The sequence below is a fragment of the Salmo trutta genome, chromosome 12 (genome assembly GCF_901001165.1).
Source record: "Salmo trutta chromosome 12, fSalTru1.1, whole genome shotgun sequence".
Lineage (NCBI taxonomy): Eukaryota > Metazoa > Chordata > Actinopteri > Salmoniformes > Salmonidae > Salmo > Salmo trutta.
Genome location: NC_042968.1, coordinates 62556623 through 62563135, shown reverse-complemented (window position 1 = coordinate 62563135; position 6513 = coordinate 62556623).

Sequence of the window (6513 nt, the reverse complement as noted above, 5' to 3'; positions counted from 1 at the left end):
CTGGTTGAAATCTGTCCTTTGGTCTGATGACGCCAAATCTGAGATTTTTTGTTCAAACCGCCGTGTCTTTGTGAGACGTAGAGTAGGCGAACGGATGATGTCTGTGTGTGTAGTTTCCACCATGAAGCATGGAGGAGGTGTAATGGTGTGGGGGTGCTTTGCTGTTGACACTGTTGGTGATTTATTTAGAATTCAAGGCACATTTAACCAGCATGGCTACCACAGCATTCTGCAGCGATACGCCATCCCATCTGGTTTGCGCTTAGTGGGACTATCATTTGTTTTTCAACAGGACAATGACCCAACACACCTCCAGGCTGTGTAAGGGCTATTTGACCAAGAAGAAGAGTGATGGAGTGCTGCATCAGATGCCCTGGCCTCCACGATCACCCAACCTCAACCCAATTGAGATGGTTTGGGATGAATTGGACCGCAGAGTGAAGGGAAAGCAGCCAACAAGTGCTCAGCATATGTGGGAACTCCTTCAAGACTGTTGGAAAAGCATTCCAGGTGAAGCTGGTTGAAAGAATGCCAAGAATGTGCAAAGCTGTCGTCAAGGTAAATAAATGGTGGCTACTTTGAAGAATCTAAAATATATTTTGATTTCTTTAAAACTTCTTTGGTTACTACATGATTCCATATGTGTTATTTCATAGTTTTGATGTCTTCACTATTATCCTACAGTGTCGAAAATAGGAAAAACAAAGAAAAACCCTTGAGTGAGTCGGTGTTCAAACTTTTGACTGGTACTGTAAGTGTTTCCAATTTGGCTTATTTTTCATCAGCCCCAAACAAAACTAAAGGTGTAATCATAATGATACATAAGAAACTCAAAATCACCATCTTGGGTAAAGGCGAAGAACAAGAAGGCAGAATCACTTTCCTTAAATGTATCCATAATGGAAATAAAATTGCCTTTATTAATGTGTATGCTCCAAATTGATATGATCCTAAGCTTTTTTATTCTCTGAACAGCATATTGTTAGAATTAACTGAATTCCATCTGGTTCTAATCTAATAACACCAAATCTAATAACACCAATCCACAGGTAATCCACAAGCAACCAAGGCTCTCCAACATTCTCTAAGTACAACCTCATTGATGCCTGGCGAGCACATAATCCAAAAGCAAACGAGTACACTTTCTACTCAAACAGGCATACAACATTCTCCCAAATCTATTTCATATTATTATCTGCATCTTTATTTTCTAAAATTAAGAAAATAGTAATTCAACTGAGCTTGTCCGATCACCATGCCTACTACTTCCATTAACATATCTCCTAAAAGAGCCATAAGATGGCGTTTCAACGTTTCATTACTGCAAAATCCTACATTCTGTGATCAATTAGACATTGAATTAAATGAATTCATAATGATCAATAAAAATTCAGTCGATAACCCCCAGATTCTATGGGACGCCACCAAAGCTTTTATACAAAATAATGCAACTCCATTTCCATCTGGGTTGAATAAATCTCAATTAAAGAAGATGTCAGAATTTGAAATATTGTTAACTGCATTAGAGCATTCTCAAAAACACTTTTTTCAGACCAGGTAGCTATTACTCTTTCCAAAGTCAAGACATAACTTAATTTATTGATAACAAAGTGAGCAGATTTTGCCATCCATCGAGTTAGACTCAACCATGGTAATCGTCCCAGTCGTTTACTGGCCAACAAGCTATGCAGTATTGATCAATTAGCTGATATAGCAACTATTCTATCTGAAAAAGGAATTACTATCAGAACCCAAAGTAATCAATCAAAGACTCTCCCAATTCTATAAAGAATTGTTAACCCCTGATTATAAAGCCACATCAAGCCAGACTAAACTCCTCTTCTCTCAACAGAGGAAGCCACCTCACTGGGAGCCCAAATCTCTCACATTAGATAGCATGAATAAAGGGAAGTCACCTGGATGGGATGATATTCCCCCTAAAGTGTATTGACATGTTTGAATCTATTAGGTTCACTATTGCTCAAAATGATTGACATAGCTGTTCACAGAGGTTAAAAGGCTAGGCGTCCCTCTAGCGGGACAACTTCTGGTAAATAATCATAACAATTCTGGATATTAAACATTTAGGTACATACAAGTGTCTTATATCGGTTAAAAGCTTAAATTCTTGTTAATCTAACTGCACTGTCCGATTTACAGTAATCCACTCGTTCAACTTGCAGAGAAAGGAATCCAAAAAGCTGCCCCTAAACTTTGTATAAGCAAGTCAAAATACGTTTCTATTCAATCCTCAGATACCCTAAAATGTATTTAAACTACAATATTTCATACGGAAAGAAGTATGTTCAATCGGAAAACAATATTAGCAGGTGCGTGTCCTCTTCGTCGCGCACACATACTCGAATTTCCAAGTCTGTGTCCCTGAAGTAAAACTCATATTTCTTACTCATTTTGGAAGAAACAAGTCTGAAACCTTGAACAAAGACTACTGACACCCAGTGGAAGCCATAGGAATTGCATACTGGGAACTAGATTTAATTATTTCCCTATACAGTCGTGGCCAAAAGTTTTGAGAATGACACAAATATTAATTTCCACAAAGTTTGCTGCTTCAATGTCTTTAGATATTTTTGTCAGATGTTACTATGGAATACTGAAGTATAATTACAAGAATTTCATAAGTGTCAAAGGCTTTTATTGACAATTACATGAAGTTGATGCAAAGAGTCAATATTTGCAGTGTTGACTCTTCTTTTTCAAGACCTCTGCAATCTGTCCTGGCATGCTGTCAATCAACTTCTGGGCCACCACCTGACTGATGGCAGCCCATTCTTGCATAATCAATGCTTGGAGTTTGTCAGAATTTGTGGGGTTTTGTTTGTCCACCCGCCTCTTGAGGATTGACCACAAGTTCTCAATGGGATTAAGGTCTGGGGAGTTTCCTGGCCATGGACCCAAAATATCAATGTTTTGTTCCCCGAGCAAATTAGTTATCACTTTTGCCTTATGGCAAGGTGCTCCATCATGCTGGAAAAGGCATTGTTCATCACCAAACTGTTCCTGGGTGGTTGAGAGAAGTTGCTCTCGGAGGATGTGTTGGTTCCGTTCTTTATTCATGGCTGTGTTCTTAGGCAATATTGTGAGTGAGCCCACTCCCTTGACTGAGAAGCAACCCCACACATGAATGGTCTCAGGATGCTTTACTGTTGGCATGACACAGGACTGATGGTAGCACTCACCTCGTCTTCTCCGGACAAGCTTTTTTTCCGGATGCCCCAAACAATCGAAAAGGGGATTCATCAGAGAAAATGACTTTACCCCAGTCCTCAGCAGTCCAATCCCTATACCTTTTGCAGAATATCAGTCTATCCCTGATGTTTTTCCTGGAGACAAGTGGCTTATTTGCTGCCCTTCTTGACACCAGGCCATCCTCCAAAAGTCTTTGCCTCACTGTGCGTGCAGATGCACTCACACCTGCCTGCTGCCATTCCTGAGCAAGCTCTGTACTGGTGGTGCCCCGCAGCTGAATCAACCTTAGGAGATGGTCCTGGCGCTTGCTGGACTTTCTTGGGTGCCCTGAAGCCTTGTTCACAACAATTGAACCGCTCTCCTTGAAGTTCTTGATGATCCGATAAACGGTTGATTTAGGTGCAATCTTACTGGCAGCAATATCTTTGCCTGTGAAGCCCTTTTTGTGCAAAGCAATGATGACGGCACGTGTTTCCTTATAGGTAACCATATTTGACAGAGGAAGAACAATGATTCCAAGCACCACCCTCCTTTTGAAGCTTCCAGTTTGTTATTCGAACTCAATCAGCATGACAGAGTGATCTCCAGCCTTGTCCTCGTCAACACTCACACCTGTGTTAACGAGAGAATCACTGATATGATGTCAGCTGGTCCGTTTGTGGCAGGGCTGAAATGCAGTGGAAATGTTTTTTGGGGATTCAGTTCATTTGCTTGGCAAAGAGGGACTTTGCAATTAATTGCAATTCATCTGATCACTCTTCATAACATCCTGGAGTATATGGAAATTGCCATCATACAAACTGAGGCAGCAGACTGTGAAAATAAATATTTATGTCATTCTCAAAACTTTTGGCCACGACTGTACATTCCATTGGAAGAGCATGGGCTCTCAAAAAAAATGTATTTCTGGTTGGTTTTTCTTTGGATTTTCTCCTACCATATCTATTGTGTTATAGTCTCCTACATTATTTTAACATTTCATCAAACTTCAGACTGTTTTCTTTCCAATGGTACCAATTATATGCCTATCCTGGCTTCAGGGCCTAAGCAACAGGCAGTTTACTTTGGGCATGTCAGTCAGGCGGAAATTGAGAAAAATAGACCCTAGCCTGAAGAAGTTTTAAAGTGGCTAGAGATTTGAGTCAGTATGTTGGCAGCAGCCACTCAATGTTAGCAATGGCTGTTTAGGGATAGGCATTCCGCTAGCGACCCTCCTTGACAACATCCGGTGAAATTGCAGAGCGCCAAATTCAAAATACAGAAATACTCATAATAAACATTTATAAAAAGATACAAGTGTTATACATCGGTTTAAAGATTACCTTCTTGTTAATCCAGCCGCGGAGTCAGATTTCAAAAAGGCTTTACGGTGAAAGCATACCATACGATTATCCGAGGACAGCGCCCCGCTTACAAAAGCATACAAACATTTTCAAGCCAAGTAGAGGAGTCATGAAAGTCAGAAATAGCGATAAAATTAATCACTTACCTTTGATGATCTTCATCTGGTTGCAGTCACAAGAGTCCCTGTTACACAATAAATGTTAATTTTGTTCGATAAAGTCCCTCTATATGTCCCAAAAACTCAGTTTTGTTGGCGCGTTTTGTTCAGTAATCCACTGGCTCAAAGGCGGTCACAACATGCAGACGAATACATCCTAATAGTACCGGCGAAGTTCGTCGAAACATGTCAAACGACATGTGATGAAGGCCATGCAGCCGAAACGCGTCGGTTTTTTATAAACATTGTTTCTATTGAACATGCCATACTAATAAAGGCATTTTAATCAATTATATGAAGAGTGCCTTGGTCCTCCTTTCTTTTTGAAGACCAACTCAACCCTTTTACCAAAGAGCACCTTCTGTCTACCAACATTTACTATTGTGTACCTTAGTAGCGCTTCCCTTCCTCCTCTTTCTACATGTCAAACGATGTTTATAATTAATCCTCAGGTTGTCTATCGTCTAAATAATCAATAATATTTCAACCGGACAATAGCGTATTCAATAGAAAGGAAAAACAATGAAGGGCGCGCAATCGCTCACATGCGCAAACCAGCTCTCCTCCATTAGAGTGTTTTCTTTCCAATGGTACCAATTATATGCATATCCTAGCTTCTGGGCCTGAGTAACAGGCAGTTTACTTTGGGCACCTCAGTCATCCAAACTTCCGAATACTGCCCCCTATTCCAAAAAAGTTAAGTCTGATGGCCTTGAGATAGAAGCTGTTTTTCAGTATCTCGGTCCCAGCTTCGATGCACCTGTACTGACCTCGCCTTCTGGATGATAGCGGGGTGAACAGGCAGGGGCTCAGGTGGTTGTTGTCCTTGATTATCTTTTTGGCCTTCCTATGACATCGGGTGGTGTAGGTGTCCTGGTAGTTTGCCCCCGGTGATGCTTTGTGCAGACCTCACTACCCTCTGGAGAGCCTTGCGGTTGTGGGCGGAGCAGTTGCCGTACCAGGCAGTGGTACAGTCCGACAGGATGCTCTCGATTGCGCATCTGTAAAAGTTTGTGAGGGTTTTTGGTGACAAGCATCATTTTTTCAGCCTCCTGAGGTTGAAGAGGCACTGTTGCGCTGTTGCACCTTCTTCACCACGCTGTCTGTGTGGGTGGACAATTTCAGTTTGTCCATGATGTGTATGCCGAGGAACTTAAATCTTTCCACTTTCTCCACTACTGTCCCGTCGATGTGGATAGGGGGGTGCTCCCTCTGCTTTTTCCTGAAGTCTACGATCATCTCCTTTGTTTTGTTGACGTTGAGTGTGAGTTTTTTTCCTGGCACCACACTCCGAGGGCCCTCACCTCCTCCCTGTAGGCCGTCTCGTTGTTGTTGGTAATCAAGCCTACCACTGTAGTGTCGTCTGCAAACTTGATGATTGAGTTGGAGGCGTGTATGGCCACACAGTCATGGGTGAACAGGGAGTACAGGAGAGGGCTGAGAACGCACCCTTGTGGGGCCCCAGTGTTGAGGATCAGCGGGGTGGAGATGTTGTTTCCTACCCTCACCACCTTGGGGCGGCCAGTCAAAGTCCAGGACCCAGTTGCACAGGGAGGGGTTGAGACCCAGGGTCTCGAGCTTAATGACGAGTTTGGAGGGTACTATGGTGTTGAATGCTGAGCTGTAGTTGATGAACATCATTCTTACATAGTTATTCCTCTTGTCCAGATGGGCTAGGGCAGTGTGATTGAGATTGCATCGTCTGTGGACCTATTGGGGTGGTAAGCAAATTGGAAGGGGTCTAGGGTGTCAGGTAGGGTTGAGGTGATATGATCCTTGACTAGTCTCTCAAAGCACTTCAT